This window comes from Heptranchias perlo, chromosome 12 (genome assembly GCF_035084215.1).
Source record: "Heptranchias perlo isolate sHepPer1 chromosome 12, sHepPer1.hap1, whole genome shotgun sequence".
NCBI classification, from domain to species: domain Eukaryota; kingdom Metazoa; phylum Chordata; class Chondrichthyes; order Hexanchiformes; family Hexanchidae; genus Heptranchias; species Heptranchias perlo.
Window position 1 is genome coordinate 61,155,776 of NC_090336.1, and position 18,131 is coordinate 61,173,906.

The following is an 18,131-nucleotide window of genomic DNA, read 5'->3' on the forward strand; positions in this document are numbered from 1 at the left end:
TCAGTGAGGGGCAGTTATTAACGATGGACCGAATGGTCTCCTTCTGTGCTGTATGATTGTATAATATCTATAATAATAAGGCATCTGAAAGGCACTGGACTACAAATCAGAAGAGTTATACTGACATCATATGGATCAATTATGGAGTACAGTTTTAGTCAACCTACCTCAAAAAGGTTATAGTTGTGTTAGAAATGGTTCAGATTGACCAGAGTGCCTCCAGTCCTTAAGGGACTAAATTATGAAGAAAAGCTCAACTGACTAAACTCACTTTGACTGAAGAAGAGTGAGGGGAGACATGATCTAGGTCTTCAAAATGATGAAAGGTATGGGGGAGGTTAAAGTAAACATGCTGCAGTCTGTTCTTTATCTGAAGTTGCTTAATTTGAATTATCTGCTAATTTGAGTTGAAATTGTGCAACAAAAAACATTCCCCCTGTATTGTTTTATTAAAGTTGCTTAATTTGAACTGCTAGATTTTTTTTGGCAAAAAACAACTTTGCATTAATAGTGGTAGACAATGAACCTAGAGATAGAGGATAAAATCCAGAGCAAGGTTAGGAAAAAATTCCTCCACAGGATAGTGAGCGTATCAGACTCCCAGACGCTAAATTGGTACCTTCAGAAAGGAGCTGTTGAAAAGGAGGAGTGAGTTATAAAGATGTTTAACAACACTGCTTTAATTTTCAGTGAAGGAAATTAATTTTACTAAGTTAAATGCGCTATATAAATGCAAGTAGTTGTTGTTGTTCCCTAAAGTAAGGGACCAAAAGGTGGTGCGGGAGGGAAGTCCGTGATCGAATGAAAGTACATGGACACTGGACGGAGCGGGACTGATGGGCTGAATGGCTTTTCTTGGACTGTATTTTATGTTCTTATGAGTCTCACCCATATAACCACAGAAGTTTGCAGCACAGAAGGGGGCCACTCAGCTCATCATGCCTGTGCTGGCTCTTTACTAGAGCAATAGAAAACTAATTGCACTCTCCCCATTGTCCTGTTTCTTCCTTGGCTACAAATATTTATCCAATTTTGATTGTAACGTGTAACCTATTTTGACATATCTGTGATGCTCTGACCCACCGCCTCTTTAAGCATTGCTCCTGCTGAGATTGGCCAATTTACCCTTATAGGTTTTAAAGGAGTTTGTCATTGGTTTGACTCTTTTTGATTGCAAATCTCACTCCGAACAGTTCCCCTGCTCTTCACAGCTTTGTGTGAGCTGGTTTGTCGCTGAGTGGATGCAAGGCAATTTTCCCACAGGGAAGGATGGGAAAACTGCAGGATCACACTTTGTCTATCTTCCAGCATCTGGTTACGCCACACTATTGGCAAGGGCTTAAAAGCAGGTCACCTGCCCACCCTCCACCTTTGTGGACCAGGTTGGACTTAAAAGAGGGAGGGGCAGAGTAAACATTAAAAACAATCAAATAAAGGATGAAGAAAAACATAAAAGTTTTAAAATCCTGGTGCCAACTCTTTGAACTGCATCACCAGAAAGAGGTTTACATGATTACTTTGACGTGCTGGTTTTATTAACCTTTTCTTTAAATGCACTGAATCAGCCCTTCCATTCTTCAACATGAAATTGTGCTTCTGTTTTTTGTGACTTAACAACTTATTTAGGCAGCTTTATTCTATGAAAGCAACTGGGTTAGGAGTCCAAACTAGCCTGACAGATCCAGTGCCCAAAACATTACTTTATAATGCACTGCTCTGCACACTTAGCACCTAACTACAGCTCCAGATAACAAGCCCTTTTTGGGAGGGGGAGGAATCATATAAGAATGAGCAGTTGGACTGAAGCTATGAATTTTTGAAGTCCTGCGTAAAATAAGTCAGAAATTTCCGTCTCGCTTTTTGTTTCCCTCGCGCACATTCCCAGTCAGTGGACGTGGGCTTAACGCGCCCGTGTGGCATTCCTCAGTCCGATACTTTACTAAGAAGGAAAGAACTTGCATTTATATAGCGCCTTTCACAACCTCAGGATGTCCCAAAGCGCTTCACAGCCAATGAAGTATTTTTTGAAGCACAGTCACTGTTGTAATGTACTGTTGTAACATTGCTATTACCCTGTTTATTTTAAATGGATTTACACTGCACGAAAAAACATCACGAGTGTTTTAGCGGATTTGCTGTCTAATATTGTCAACAGTTATTTGGAAGCTAGAAACCTTTTAGCTTTTCTGCAGGTCGCATGTGATTGGTAATTATATGGAACCTATTGTTAGCAAGGTGATTTGATTTATAATAAAATATAAAAAGACACATTAATGGCAATTGGAGGTGAAACCATAAACTGCAGTGTCCTTTCTGCACACCAGCAGACTATTACAATTGCAGCGCCCTCTATCGGAATTTCTCAGTCTCTGCCAATTGTTTGTTTGCATTACAAGTGACCCACTAAAGAAAGAACTTGCATTTTTATATAGCGCCTTTCACGACCTCAAGACATCCCAAAGCATTTTGTAGCCAATGAAGCACTTCTTGAAGTGTACTGACTGTTGTAATGTAGGGAAACACGGCTGCCAATTTGCGCACAGCAAGGTCCCACAATCAGCAACGTGATCATCATCAGATAGCCTGTTTTTTTTAATGATGTTGGTTGAGGGATAAATATTGGCCCCAGGACTCTAGGCAGAACTCCCCTGCTCTTCTTCGAAATAATGCCGTGGGATCTTTTACGTCCACCTGTGAAGACAGACGGGGCCTCGCTTTAACATCTCATCTGACCGTGCAGCACTCCCTCAGTACTGGCACTGGGAATGCCGGCCTACTGATAACTACTGTCACATGATGGAATTAGTTTGAAAATGTGAAATACGCTGCTTTTTTGGGATCTAACTACTTTTGTGCATATTTGTTCCTTGAACATAAAAGGATCCGCTGCTTGTAATTGAGGCTGATATTTGCTTTCCCCTTGTGGTAGTGGTACAGGAATGATAGACAATTGGCCTCACTGCGTCCTGGACTAGAGAGGGGAAGCAATCAGCCAGGGTTTACACTCCTGCCCCACTGACCAGCGACCCCTTACTGGAAAGTGCACCTTGTGAATGGCGGGTGAGGATCGGATCGAATTGAATTCGACTGTGATTTCCCTACCTCCTTCACTTTGATTGTGTAGCCTTGCCATTGTTCACTGTCTGGGCTTACAGATGAAAGCTGGCTACTTCGGTGAGGTACTAGAGGACACTTGGTGTCCATGGAACGGTAGTGATTTGGATGAATAGAAGATAAGATAATACGACAATTTGACAAGGTTCCAGTGTTTTCGGGGGGGGGGGAAAGAAAGAGTGGGGGAATTGAGGGGTTTGGGCGCCAAAAATAAATTTCCACTTTTCAGCATAAACCGAAGATGGCAAACTCTAACCATTCTCCGAGGCTGTTTATGCCTTCCTGCGGTCTCCTGTGTTCTTCCTGGCAGTTTGGTGCTTCTCCCACTCTTGGGTACCATCAAAATTAAGTCATTGCCAGTTTCATCCCACTGCTGCTGCTGCTAATATTCACTGTAATGGGGATTCAAAGTATTTCACTCATTTGGATATATGCCATTAAAGAAAGAGGACCCAGCAGAAATGACAATTGGTGTTCAGATCTATCTTGACTGATGTAGGAAACATTAAATATGTGAGAAAGAGGACAACAACAACTTGCATTTATATAGCGTCTTTAACGTAATAAAAACCTCCCAAGGCGCTTCACAGAAGTGTATTCGGACAAAATTTGACACTGAGCCACAAAAGCTTGGTCAGGAGGTAGGTTTTAAGGAGTGACTTAAAGGAGAGAGAGGTAGAGAGGTTTAGGGAGGGAATTCCAGAGCTTAGGGCCTAGGCAGCTGAAGGCACAGCCTCCAATGGTGGGGTGATGAAAATGGGGGATGCGCAAGAGACCAGAATTGAAGAAGCGCAGAGATCTTGGAGGGCTGGAGGAGGTTACAGAAATAGGGAGGGGTGAAGCCATGGAGGAGAATTTTAAAATCAAGGCATTGCCGGACCGGGAGCCAATGTAGGTCAGTGAGCACTAGGGGCAGCAGAGTTTTGGTTGAGCTCAAGTTTACGGAGGGTGGAAGGTTGGGGGTATTTTGCTCACCTTATCTCAAACTCAACTTCCCATCATAACTGCCATGCCCTCTTTTTCTATTCACATGTATTTGTCTCTTGAATCCATTTATACAATTCCTGGTAACTTATATCATTCCTTGTTATCCTGAGTGGATTAGTTGTGTCTGAATTTACTACAACTTTAAAAGTTATGCCCTCTAGTTTTCAAAACCTTCATCAGCGCTAATAATTCGCAGCTTTATCGATCATCTTTATAATTTCAAAATCTGCAATTAGGACACGTTCAGTTCTCCTTTTTCCTAGGAAAACAAGCTCACACTTTCAACTTTTCCTCATAACTCTGATAATTTCACTCTCAGGATTCCTCCAGGGTGCAACTTTAACACACTCAGCCTGATCATAGGGGCACAGATGGAGGGAACTCTCCAGGGATGCTCCCAAAGGAATATCTTGTACGATTTGGAGAAAAGGAAGTTAAGACAGGACGACAATTTGACAGTGACATTTTTAGTACTGTGGGTTTACATCCTAGTATTTCCACTGACAGTCAAAAATAAATTTTCTTGTGTTAGTTGTAGAACACTGGTGTGAAACATATCTATTTGGCACAATTTATGTCAAACAAATGGATAAATATTATGCTAATTTGTGCAAATGCAGCCTACAAACAATAGAACCATCTGGGTTTGTTCAGCTGTTCTTAGTCTGCATGTTCCTGAAGGTCGATACACTAGGTGCGGAAATAACATTTGATAATTATTAATGTACAAAAGAGGTTATTTAAACTACAGAATCAGACTTTAAATACCTGTGATATTAAATATGTGTATCACCTTAAATTAAATCTTTTACTGACACCTAGTGAGCAGTGATGTAATGACAATGCTGTAATCGATTTACACATTAAAGAGATTTCTACAATGCAATGTAGAAATACAATGGCTTCTTTTCCTGCTCCCACACTGTTACCTCTGGAGACCCCTAAGGATCTATCCTTAGTCCCTCGTATTTCTCATTTACGTGCTGCCCCTTGGCGACATCATCCAAAGACATGACCTCAGGTTCCACAGGACCACATGTACGCTGACGACACCCAGCTCTACCTCACCACAACCTCTCTTGACCCCTCCACTACATCTGTATGGTCAGGCTGTTTGTTAGACATCCAGTGGTGGATGAGCTGATATTTCCTGCAATTAACTTTGGGAAGACCGAAGCCATCGTCTTCGGCCCCCGCCACAAACTCCGTTCCCTCGCCACCGTCTTAGGCTGAACAAGACTGTTCGCAACCTCGGTGTCCTATTTGACCGAGCTGAGTTTCTGACCCCATATCTTCATGACAAAAAAATACTTATTTCCACCTCCGTAACATTGCCCGTCTCTGCCCCTGCCTCAGCTTATCTGCTGTTGAAACCCTTATCTATGCTTTTATTACCTCCAGAATTGACTGACTATTCTAATGTTCTTCCGGCTGTCTTCCCATCTTCTGCCCTCCAATAGACTTGAGCTCATACAAAAGTTTGCTGCCAGTCTCCTAACTCGTAATAAGTCCCACTCACCCACCACCTCTGTGCTCGCTGACTCCTACATTGATCACCAATGCCTCGATTTTAAAATTCTCATCCTTGTGTTCAAATCCCTTGTCCCACCCCATCTCTGTAACTTTCTCCAGCCCCACAACTCTGGCCTCTTGCGCATTCCCCACTCCCTTCATCCCACCATGGGCAGCTGTGCCTTCAGCTGTCTAGATCCTAAACTCTGAAATTCCCTCACTAAACAGCTCCTCCTTTAAGAGGCTCCTTAAATCCTAATGCTCCTTCTGTGGCACGGTGTCAGATTTTGTCTGATAATGCTCACATTTAGCACCTTGGGATGTTTTACTACGTCAAAGGCATTATATAAATACAAGTTGTTGTTGAAATTAGTTAGGAGATTTTTGATCATCTCAAGCTGTAGTAATACACTGTTCATATGCTGGACAACTACTCCAGTAATGAGTGCTGTGAGCCATAGCACTAAAGCAGTTTGGGGCAGAAGTTTAGTGCAATTTTTGACCTAAAGTTGTAGTGTAAATCGAGAGTGCATGCCCAAAGTGGCTCCAGAGCAGAGAGAATCCCTGAAGGCAGTAGTCTCTCACCATTTCCGTTTGACTCCGCATGAACTATGAATCAGTCAGTACTGTCTGGGTTCTTTCTCAATTTCTTCAACTTCTGCGTGTACACTCCAGATGTGAAATCTTAAGCCTTGAGAATAGAACACTTCAGAATGTCGTAGTCAGTACTCTCAGCAGAAGTAACATGACTGCCTTTCTCCTTGGTGACATTGCAAAGTGCCTGGCCATTCATTTTTGTCCCACTTGCGATGACCAGCTAGCATTTCAAACGGCCAGAGAAAACCACATCCCCTTCTTTAAAATTAGGAATAACAATTTAATCAAACGGCAAGCCTCGAGTCCCTGATCCCACTTACTAGGCTCACTTGCTGATGAGAGTTCGAGAGCACAGCGATGCTCTGTCTCCTTCACATTGGCCTTCAATTCTCGCTTTCTTCCAATTTCCACTGCTCTCCTGCCAGTCTGTATCACTGCAGGCCCTGGCTCAATGGTACTGCCCTTGCTTCTAAAGGTAGCTTTCCGGATCTAGGAATCTGCTCGTGCCTTCAGCCACCTAAATCCTAAACCTCGCCGCCTCCTTTAAAACACCCCTTTAAACCTACCTCTTTGACCGAGCTTGTGGTCACCTGTCCTTATACCTCCTTATGTGGCTCGGTGTCAAATTTTATTTGATAACGCTCCTGTGAAGTGCCTTGGGACATTTTATTATATAAACGCAAGTTATTGTTGAAGTGGTTTGAGGCTGCTCGGATCTCATTTATAACCCTTTCATGCAACAGAGAAAGTACTCAATCATTTCCCACGCAGTGTCTGGTACTCCCAACAGGCACAATAAGCTAACCACTAATCACTTTAAATTTGCTGCCCTGCTGCAACTATTAAAAGTAAAACTTACCACCACAGAAAAGATATCAAACCTATTTACAATGTGCTCCCAATATTTGACTTCAGCACAAAATGTAACATTATAGTTATTACATTGTACCAACATGGTGGAGAAATAATCAAGTTTTAACTGTACAAAAACAACAAATCAACTTGCCTTCGCTTAGTGACTTGAACACAAAACATCTCAAAAGTCTTCAAACAGGTGAAACCAGATGCTGAGCAGTGACAAGAGGAATTAGGGGAGGTCCTGGCCAACAAGATAGATTTTGAGGAGGCTTTTGAAGGAGGAAAGGTGCAACATGCAAAGGGTTTAAGGAGAGTTCCAGATTATGGAGCCAAGACTGTAGAAAAGGGAGCGGACAGGAGGCTAAGCAGGCCAGAGTCGGAAGGGTGGAGCGCATTCACTGGCACATAAGGCTGGAGCAGGTCGTAAGGATGAGGCTGTGCAAAGAATTGGAGATGAAGAAAAGGATCTCAGATTTGATGCATTGGGCAAGGAGAGCTAATGAAGGTTGGTGAGGACAAAGGCGACAAGAGGAGTGAGATAGGATAAAGACAGTACAATTTTGGACAAGCGGTTTATGTAGGATGCAACTTGGGAAGCTGGCAAGAAAAGCATTGGAGCATTCAAGCCTGGAGGTAACAAAGGTGTAAATAAGGGTTACAGCTACTCAGCGAAGGGAGAGTTAGAAACTGGAGTAGAAAACTGGTGACTAGGGCATAGGTTTGAAGCTCAGCTCACGATTAAATAGAACACAGAGGTTGTACAGCCTGGGAGCAGTATGTAATAAGGGGCTACATACAATGCAGAACCTTTGGCAAGAGCTGAACAGAGCAGCTTTAGTCTTACCAATGTTAAATTGGAGAAAGTTCTTGCTCCTCCACAACTTATCGTCAGACAGCACAATGGTGGCTGTGTTGTCGAGCATGTGCTAATGAAAGACATGCAAGCATCTGAAAAGAGTTCATTAAAATTTCATTAAACTTCCTTTAGCAATCTTGTGTCAAGGAGGGAATGGGCTAAGTTACTTAAAGAGAAGCATACCCTAGCTACTCTTGAGCTCCTCCAGTATCATTCCAAGACAGTATTAAGCCTGATTTTGTATGGGGAGGTTAATGAGAGAGAATTGGGAGTGAAAGGACATGTAGCTGAGTTGTGGTCTCATTAAGATCAAAGAGCAAAACATATTCTGAGGTGAGAGGCACATCACAGCACACTGTGCAGGATCCCAACGCTGCGGATTTCCAATTTCATCCGTGCTGTTACAGGCAAATGAGGGGGATTAGGCATTTCCTCACACAGATGGAAAACTGAAGAGTCAAATCACTTTGGGCACTTAGCCAGCCAGTAGCATTCTTGAATCACAGGGTGGGTTGTGCAAGGCATTCTCCTAACAGAGAAAATGTGTGGTGTGGTGAGAGTTCAGTAGAAATAACAAAGTTGGTAGATGTAAAATTTCATCCTATAAATACGTGAAATGCAAGCATGATGTAATGATGCAGGAATCCCATGTCCTTTTTCTAACTTTGAAAGAAAAATAAACACACATTATTTGACAAATGATGGAATTTTCAGACTTCTACCCATGATATCTTGCATTGATTACCAATCCACTGAATCTACGTTTATTGCCACAATTCCTAACCTATTCTGTACCCTCTAATGGGAAAAAAGGGAGGCAGTGTGGATCAAGTTCTCTTCCTTGTGCACGGGGGAAACTTAAAACAAAAATCAACCCTGACCACACTCATTGCCCCTTCGATAACCAGCTCAGTACAGAAGACATCACCTGCATGGCCTCTTAGGGAATGAGGTGTCTGGAGGGTAGGGAGGGGAAGAAAAAGAAGAAAATGCTTTAAAAAAATAAACGAATAAATCCTTACAAATAATCACTTCTTTTCAAAGGTCAGGCAGGCAAATAAAGCTTCAAGCTGCACACCTGTGATCTCTTTATTAATTAAAAAGCAGAATGCTATGACAGAAAGAAATAAGCTTTATTTACCGCAAGTGTGTGGATAGAGCTTACTCCCGACAATTCAAAGTCAATTTTGCACTGATTCTTTTTTGAATTATCCAGTAATTCAAATTTATCAAAGTAACTAACAAAGCTAGAATTTATTGCTTAAAAAATTTGAATTATTAGATAAATTAGGCAAATTGAAGAGTAGATAATATACACTTTTCTAGACAATATTAGCACTTGCAGCATACATGAAACATTTAACACTGCTGATCATATATTTAAAAATGTTCTAACATTAAAAACCATTAAATATGTAAAGTATATCTTTTAATATCTGCAATAGGTTTCCCCTCTCTGGAATGTATCTTGGATCAGTAGCAGCGTCCCGACAACAGTACGCTGCCAACACTTTTACAAGGCTACATTTCCAATTAGCTGCAGAGGGAAATGGCACATTCTAGTTTATTAAAGTTATAAATAAAAATAGTTTTTAAAAATCCTCAGCAACCTAGTTCACATTTTTATTGCGAATTATTTCACCACCTTCAATTTCAATTTGCTCATATAACCACTTGCGGTCACAGCGACATTCTATTCCACATTTCTGTGAGCCACAGCTAGGGCAGGGGTAGAAGCACCCCAAACAATCCTCGACCAAGCAGTCACACCGATCCAGCCCACTAAAGATGAGGAGACCTTGACTGTCGTAAACTTTGCTTTTTATGGGCATCGTTTGCCTGCAAGAACAAATATTGTGCATCAGATCATTCAAGTCCATAACAATGTAATGAAAATAACTTCATTACATGAAAATCAACCCCCCCCCCCCCCGCCTAATTTCCAACTGGGGCACACTAAATTCCAGTCCAAGTTAACAACAAAACATCCTGTGTACACAATGTGGCATACAAGCCGCAACAAACTCCCAACATTGCTCATAAATAGACACTGAAGGCCATTCAGCCCATCTTTGCTCAATGGTACAGAAAGAAAAGCCGACATTCCTTCACCTCTCCACACCACTCAACTAGCACCTGAACAGCCAGGGTTTTCACCACCACTAGCCTACGTGGAAACCTATTCCATGTGCAAAGAAACGCTTCCTCACAACAGCGCAAGATTTGCCTTTAGCCAGTGTGGACCTATGCTCCCTCATCCTACTATCGTGGTTTACCTTGGACATAGTGTTCCAGATCATTTAACAGCTTATATACTTCCATAAAACATCTGCACTCTTCATTCAAGGCTAAACAGTCCCAGATAGATCAGTGTTCCCTCATAACTCAATCCTCTAACTCTACAGAGACCAGTCTCGTGCTGTTCTTTACCTCCAAGATTTTAATATTCCGTTGCATCTTGGAGACCAAAATTGGACACAGTACTCAAGGTGCAGTTTGACCAGAACACTTCAGCATGACATCCTGATTTATCCTTTAATGATGGATGGGATGGGCATGAACCAAAAATCACTAGCCAACAAAACATGTTCTTTTGATTTAGTACCAGCAACATAGCCTTTTTGACTTTCTCTCTTTTTATAAAGTTGGGGGGGGGGGGGGGGGGGAGAAAAGGGAGAGGGGGCAAAGGGAGAGAAAAAAATAAAATTAAAGGATTCTTACTCCTGACCATGAATTATCTAGTTACTCCTGTCATCAGAAGATGACAGGATCAGCTGTGATGCCCTCCCCCAAGCATATAGATCTATGAGATGTACAGGAGAGTTACTAGTGCAGACAGAATCAAGCTCCAGCATGCACATAAAAAGTAGGAAAAGGAAACTGGAAAAATTAATAAGCCAATCATCATTCAAGTAATAAAATTTCAGCTCTGCCGAGATTGCGCCTCCTGACTAAACGCACTATGCCAAATATTAGCATAGACAGTGATGTATGCTTTAAGGATATTTTGCTCCGTTTGTCAAAAGTATTCACTTATGTCGTTGGTCCTAATGACCCAAATCAAAATCGGTGATTCATGATTTTGTAGCAGATTATTTTGTGCAATACTAATCCATTGTAGGGATGAACAAAAGACAATGTAGAAAATGCCGATGTACCAACAATGTTCAAAGATTAACAAAAGAAAGTCCCTAGAAGATAATGTTCTCCCAGTGAGATGAGATACAGCTCCTCAGGCAACAGGATAAACTGTACCTCCTAACCACAGAAAGTCAATCAAATTAACTTTTTCAAATTAAAATTAAGTCCAATTGAAACACATTTGGACTGCTAATCAAACTAAAAGTTGCACACTTTCACTGTAATTCAGTATTTCATTATCCATATCACCCTGTCTTGTGTCTTTACTTATTTATAATAAACTCAAAGTTGAGAAACAACCAATTACATACACATTACTCTTCAGTGTGCTCTATTTTGTTCTTACTAAACAATGTCCCTAACGCTCACCTGTTCCCCTACGCCAAGTAACGTATAAAAGATAACATTAGATCCATTTAAGAATGTTTGTATTATGGGGGGGAAATCCTTAAGATGTTAAATTAATGTAAAATCAGTTTGGAATCATGAGAATGTTGCTGTCATCTTACAGACAGTTCCAATAAACAGCATGACATTTTAAAAAAGATTGATGTACACTTTATTTCTATAGTAATTTGCCTCATTTTGTATCTTGGGTATCTAATACAATTAGAAAAGCAGCAAGTATCAATTGTGTTACTGTCTGCTCTTCTGAAAAATAATTTTAATTGAGAGAATTACTGAAACAATTGTAATAAAGATGCACAATGTGTATTTGACAGTTTGCCACCGTTTACTTTCAGAAGAGATAAACAATGGAATTATTGAATGACACTGTCATCTCGCTTACAAATTGATTTTTGTACAAAATAATTAAGCACATAGGTGCAGTCACCCTAATTTATTTATTTGCGCAATGTCAGCATTGCTGGCAAGGCTGGCATTTATTGCCCACCCCAGTTGACACTTGAGAAGGTGGTGATGAGTCGCCTTCTTGAACTGCTGCAGTCCCATGTGGTGAAGATGCTCCCACTGTGCTGTTAGGTAGGGAGTTCCAGGATTTTGCCCCAGCAACAATGAAGGAATGGCTGGTGCTATATGTCCAAGTCAAGATGGCATGTGACTTGGAAGGGGAACTGGGAGGTGATGGCATTCCCATGCACCCGCTGCCCTTGTCCCTCTAGGTGGTGAAGGTCATGGGTTTGGGAGATGCTGCCAAAGAAATTACAGGTAACAGTGGCCTTGAGTGAAAGGAGGTGAATTGGGCAGCGCAGGACAATGATTCTGCTACAAAGGAGGATCACCTATTTGCAAAGGACAGTATTCAGCACACAGCAAAAGACAATCAAGCTCCAGTACAGAGAACCTATTCTACAGATAATGCTTCCAGTGTCCTGCTCAACAACTGACCCCGTGACACAAAAGACATGTTTTTTTTTGGAATTACATTTTATCTTTTTGCATCAAGTCGCCTTCATAGTACACAAACTAAGAGACCACTTCTATTGCATCTAAAGTTAGCTGTACATCAAATGGTAGTTGTGGAGTTGCATGCAGTGAATTTTAAAGTTATCAATCACATCTCATTGTTGGTAACACATAGCAGTTGTTAACATTCCTTTCAAACACATGAGTGAGATCAGTTATTAAAATATTTGATGGCATCGTATTAAAGCTACTTTTTCTTTGGAAAGAGTTATTTACTTTTTGAAACTATTCCAACTTTTTAAAAAAATATTTTAGGTGCAATAAAGAATGTTGCCCCTTCTCCACTGAAGTAACTTTCAAATCCTAACACAAGACAAGGCAATACCCTAATTCTGTTTCTATTCCCACCTTGTGCAGTTCTGCTCATGACTGGCCTTGACCAGCAATTTTACAACAGATTGGTTGGGGTTTTTTTGTCCCTCTTCCCCCATCTAGTACATGGTGTGGGACATTTCCAATTGTCTGGAGACAAACAACAATGTTCAGGAAGAAAGCAGTTAAAAAGTTAACTTGAACAGGAATCAGAAAGCCAGTTAAATATCCAGTTTACTCAGATTACTGGAAGTCCTAAAAGTTATAATTAAAGCTTTAGAGAAACTGAGCCTATATGGATACACAAGACTGGGTTTTGTAGGTTTTTTTGCCAACCTAGATAACAAAGCTTTCAGTTTAGCTGGCCATGCACAATAATTAAATACTGAGACTGTGTGGGACGGGAATAATTAAAACTTAAAAACTGGTTCCCTTGATTGGGATCTCATTCATCATGAAATAGCCCCAGTTTATTATTTGGTGTGCAGAGTTTCAATTATCTAGTTTAGAAAAAAGTGTAACCAGTAAGATGCAAAAATCAGTAAATCGGCCAGGTATTTTATTAACCTGGCAGACCTGGAGCTAGATTCTACACAAAGTATAGAAGTTACAAAGTGCAGTTTGTTGTTATTTAGGAACATAGGAACAGGAGTAGGCCATTCAGTCCCTCGTGCCTGCTCCGCCATTTGATAAGATCATTGCTGATCTGTGATCTAACTCCATATACCTGCCTTTGGCCCATATCACTCAATACCTTTGGTTGCCAAAAAGCTATATCTTTCAGATTCAAATTTAGCAATTGAGCTAGTATCAATTGCCGTTTGCGGAAGTTCCAAACTTCTACAACCCTTTGTGTGTAGAAATGTTTTCTAATCTCATTCCTGAAAGGTCTGGCTCTAATTTTTAGACTCTGCCTCCTACTCCTAAAATCCCCAACCAGCGGAAATAGTTTCTCTCTATCCACCCTGTCTGTTCCCCTTAATATCTTATAAACTTTGATCAGATCACCTTCGAAACTCTAGAGAATACAACCCCAATTTGTGTAATCTCTTCTCGTAACTTAACCCTTGAAGTCCGGGTATCATTCTAGTAAACCTACGCTGCACTCCCTCCAAGGCCAATATGTCCTTCCGAAGATGCGGTGCCCAGAACTGCTCTCAGTACTCCAGGTGCGGTCTAACCAGGGTTTTGTATAGCTGCAGCATAACTTCTGCCCCCTTGCACTCTGGTCCTCTAGATATAAAGGCCAGCTTTCCATTAGCCTTATTGATTATTTTCTGCACCTGTTCATGACACTTCAATGATCAATGTACCTGAACCCCTAAGTCCCTTTGGACATCCACTGTTTTTAACTTTTTACCATTTAGAAAGTACCCTGTTCTATCCTTTTTTAATCCAAAGTGGATAACCTCACATTTGTCCACATTGAATTCCATTTGCCACAGTTTTGCCCATTCACCTAATCTATCAATATCGCTTTGTAATTTTATGTTTTCATCTACACTGCTTACAATGCCACCAATCTTTGTGTCATCGGCAATCTTAGATATGAGACTTTCTATGCCTTCATCTAAGTCGTTAATAAATATTGTGAATAATTGAGGCCCCAAGACAGATCCCTGCGGGACTCTACTAGTCACATCCTGCCAATGTGAGTACCTACCCATTATCCCTACTCTCTGTCGCCTTTCGCTCAGCCAACTTCCTAACCAAGTCCGTACTTTTCCCTCGATTCCATGGGCTTCTATCTTAGCTAACAGTCTCTTATGTGGGACCTTATCAAATGCCTTCTGGAAGTCCATATAAATAACATCCATTGACATTCCCCTGTCCACTACTTTAGTCACCTCTTCAAAAAATTCAGGTTTGTCAGGTACGACCTAACTTTCACAAATATCAAATAACACAATTGGCTGCAGAGTTATGTAAAGGACACACCACAGGAAACACTGGTGGCTTGTTTTCCTGATAATCCAAATGCGTGTGTGTTTAACCAGTCACATGCACTGCAGGTGGAAGCAAATTACAGGCCCGGGGGAAGATTAGTCGACGTGTGCTTAATGTTGGGGCAACTGGCTCTGTGGATACTTTTAGGAGGTCCCGTTGATGCATAACCAAACAGCTGGGGTGCTCATGCAGTCATACTGAGTAACAGGTTTTCAAATTGAAGTCCCCAAATCTTAGTAGCTGGTGAAGGGGACCCCTGGGGTCCCCAAGAACATCCAATTTCTGATATTTTTCTCTACTATGTTATCTTACCAACATGTTACTTCTGTTGCTGTATAACATTTTCCTTAACAATAGTACTGTTTTCCTTTCGGTAGCTAATGTTTTCTTTCAGAATTTAGGGATCAAGGCGTGTACTAACATTTGCAGCCCCCCCCCACCACCTACAAAAACTGTGTTAGCTACCATTTATCCATCTTAATGAACTGAGTAAAATATCAAAATCCATTCCCCTCCATCAACTATATCTAATTGCATAACAGGTCAAACCCAATATGGACTCAACCATTTACCTTTATTTTTCAATATGTAAAAGAAACATTCCAAACACGTTACCTGTCTGCATTAGATTGACTTGGCTGCTTCGTTTGTAGCTTTCGTTTCTCTCTCCGACTGGTTTCTGGTGTGAACTCGGTTATCTGGCGGCCAGGATTAGCAAACTGTAAGGACCGGAGTGCTTTTGTGGTTCGAGCCTACGGAAATTTAAACAAAAGTAGGTTTATATAGGTTATCTGTACAATGATGATCTGTATTTATACTTGTTTCAAAGAGTTAAGACATGGCAAATACCCAGAATGTGTTCCAGAATGAATGAGTTGGCTGTGCCCCATTGAAGTTTTCCCACCAATATGCACAAGTATCCAATCTAGCAGCTCTTTACTGCCTTTTTTCCTCTTCCTTCTCCTCTCCCTGTCCCCCAGCCAAAGTAGCTCTTCATTTTCCTCCAATCTAGGCCACCCTGTATCATACACCACTCCCCTAGCCATGAGCAAACAGCAGTCCCTTTTCTAAACTTCTGCCGATCAGCTGTGAAAAGGTGCATGATAGCATTCAGTGTTGGCCTCCGTGCTCCCACCCACCCTTTTGATTTGACTGGTTGCTATTCTCAAGGCAAAGCAGTATGAACGAGAGCAGTAACATACAGCAGTTTGGGAAATTAAATGCAAACCAGGTTTCTACCACTATGACAGTTCAATGTATAATACACTGGCCTAAGAAAAAGCTGAGATTTGCATAATTCATACTCTACACCCTGACATGACCCTAATTTTACACAGTCCCTGTGTTGCAAGTTTGACTCCACCATTTTGAAATGACAGACATCAATTATATTAAATGTCACTGTAATTTAACCCAGGACTAAAAGGGTTAAATTACGAGGACAGATTGCATAGACTAAGTTTGTATCCCCTTGGGTATAGACGATTTAAGGGTGATCTAATTGAGGTGTTTAAGATGATTAAAGGATTTGATAGGGGAGAGAGAGAGGGAGAGAGAGAAACTATTCCCTCTGGTGGATGAGTCCAAAACGAGGCGACATAACCTTAAAATTAGAGCTAGGCCATTCAGGGGTGATGTCAGAAAGCACTTCATCACACAAAAAAAGTGGAAATCTGGAACTTTCTCCCCCAAAAAGCTGTTGAGGTTGCGGGTCAATTGAAAATGTCAAAACTGAGATTGAAACATTTTTGTTAGATAAAGATATCAAAGGGTTACAGAACCAAGGGGGTAGATGGAGTTAAGATACAGATCAGCCATGATCTAATTGAATGGCGGAACAGGCTTGAGGGGCTGAATGGCCTACTCCTGTTCCTATATAGGTCATGATTGCAAAACTAACTCCAAGGAGAAAACATGCATTAAAAAATTGTGTTCACAGTCTCCTGCTCTTCCGTCTTTATGAAATTCCAAGGATCATTTCTTCAGCTTAAATTGAACAAGTGGCTATTTTGTCAGCCAGGTAGTGTTTGATTTTATTACATCAGTTTTCTACTTTCGAAAAATTTTAGAGCCATAAAAAATTATCCTCAAATCTGAATACTGCCAGCATGTGGCATGGCACAAAAATATGAATCTAATCTCTGGGGTCATGTGGTTGTAGACGGCTCTAGCTTTGCTCGAAGGACATCTGAACCCCTCATTAAGGACATCAGAATTTTACAGCACAGAAGGGAACTATCCAGCACACAGTGCTAGCTCTCCAAAGAACTATCCACTTAGTCCCATTCCCCTGCCCTTCTTGCATACCCAGCAACATTTTTATTTTTCAAATATTTATTTATTTCCCTTTTAAATGCTATTATGGATTCTGCTTCCACCACTGTTTCTGGTAGGACATTCCACACCATAACAACCCTCCATATGTAAATTTATATTTTCCTAATCTCTCCCTTCATTGTTTTGGTGCTAATTCTAAAATGTATGATCTCTAGCTACCAACTCACCAATCAGTGAAAAGTTTCTCCCCAATAACTCTCTCAGACTCCCCCACCACCGCCCCCCCCCCCCCCCCCCCGTATCATTTTGAAGACTTCCATCAGATCTTCTCTTAACCTTCTCTGTTCTAGGGCCCCAGTTTCTCTAACTTCTCATCCCTTGGTAAATCTTCTCTGTGCCATGATATCCATCATTCTTTACAGGAAACTTAGAAAAAATATCCCAGTAATCAACTCCAGACTAATTATTATTAAAGCAATAACATTGACAGATCAAACATATACTTCACGTCCACAAAGACTGACCATAAACAGAATGGCTGTGCTATCAAAAGGCTACAATGAATTGCTAGGTAGCATCTGAACTTCACAATTATTGCCCAACAATTCTCCGTTATGTTATTCTTCACAGACAAAAGATAGCACAGAACATTTTGTTGGATTGTGTGTTAACCCACAGAAAGATGCAGCATGCTATTCCCAGTTCTTGTCACATGTGTCAATTTTCAGATCAATTTCAAATTCAAGGTCAACTTACCAGCAATTCCTGTATACTTGGGTTGATTTAGAAGCGATGCCATCAGTAAATGGATTACTGCAATAATTTAAAATAGTTAAAAAAAGCGTTTAAGACAAATCCGGTTAAAAATAATTTTAGAAATTTAAAACGGACAGTGCTTCAATTTTGCCATAAACTTTAAAAACAGCCAAGAACAGGGACAGTCCAGCGCAACTTTGCAATCAACGCTAAAACTTTTGCTAACACTTTTCTAAATATTTTTTCCATATAATTTAGAGTTTGCAGAAAAATTGAATAAAAACATTAAACAATACAATACATTCATACTTTCACTTTGGTGAGAAACGCAATTTTTTCTCCTCCA

At 40.8% G+C, this 18,131-nt stretch overlaps 1 long non-coding RNA gene across 6 annotated transcripts in view; it reads right to left on the bottom strand.

Annotated features, from left to right (window-relative positions):
- LOC137328073 (uncharacterized) overlaps positions 1-17,846 on the bottom strand; it is a 36,938-nt gene extending 19,092 nt beyond the window's left edge. For all 6 annotated transcript variants that reach the window (XR_010964610.1, XR_010964609.1, XR_010964608.1 and 3 more), the window contains exons 1-2: positions 17,786-17,846; positions 15,368-15,504 (exon numbers count right to left, since the gene is read on the bottom strand). This is a non-coding gene — a long non-coding RNA (uncharacterized lncRNA). The remainder of the gene's footprint in view (positions 1-15,367; positions 15,505-17,785) is intronic.
- Between the last annotated feature and the right edge of the window lie 285 nt (positions 17,847-18,131).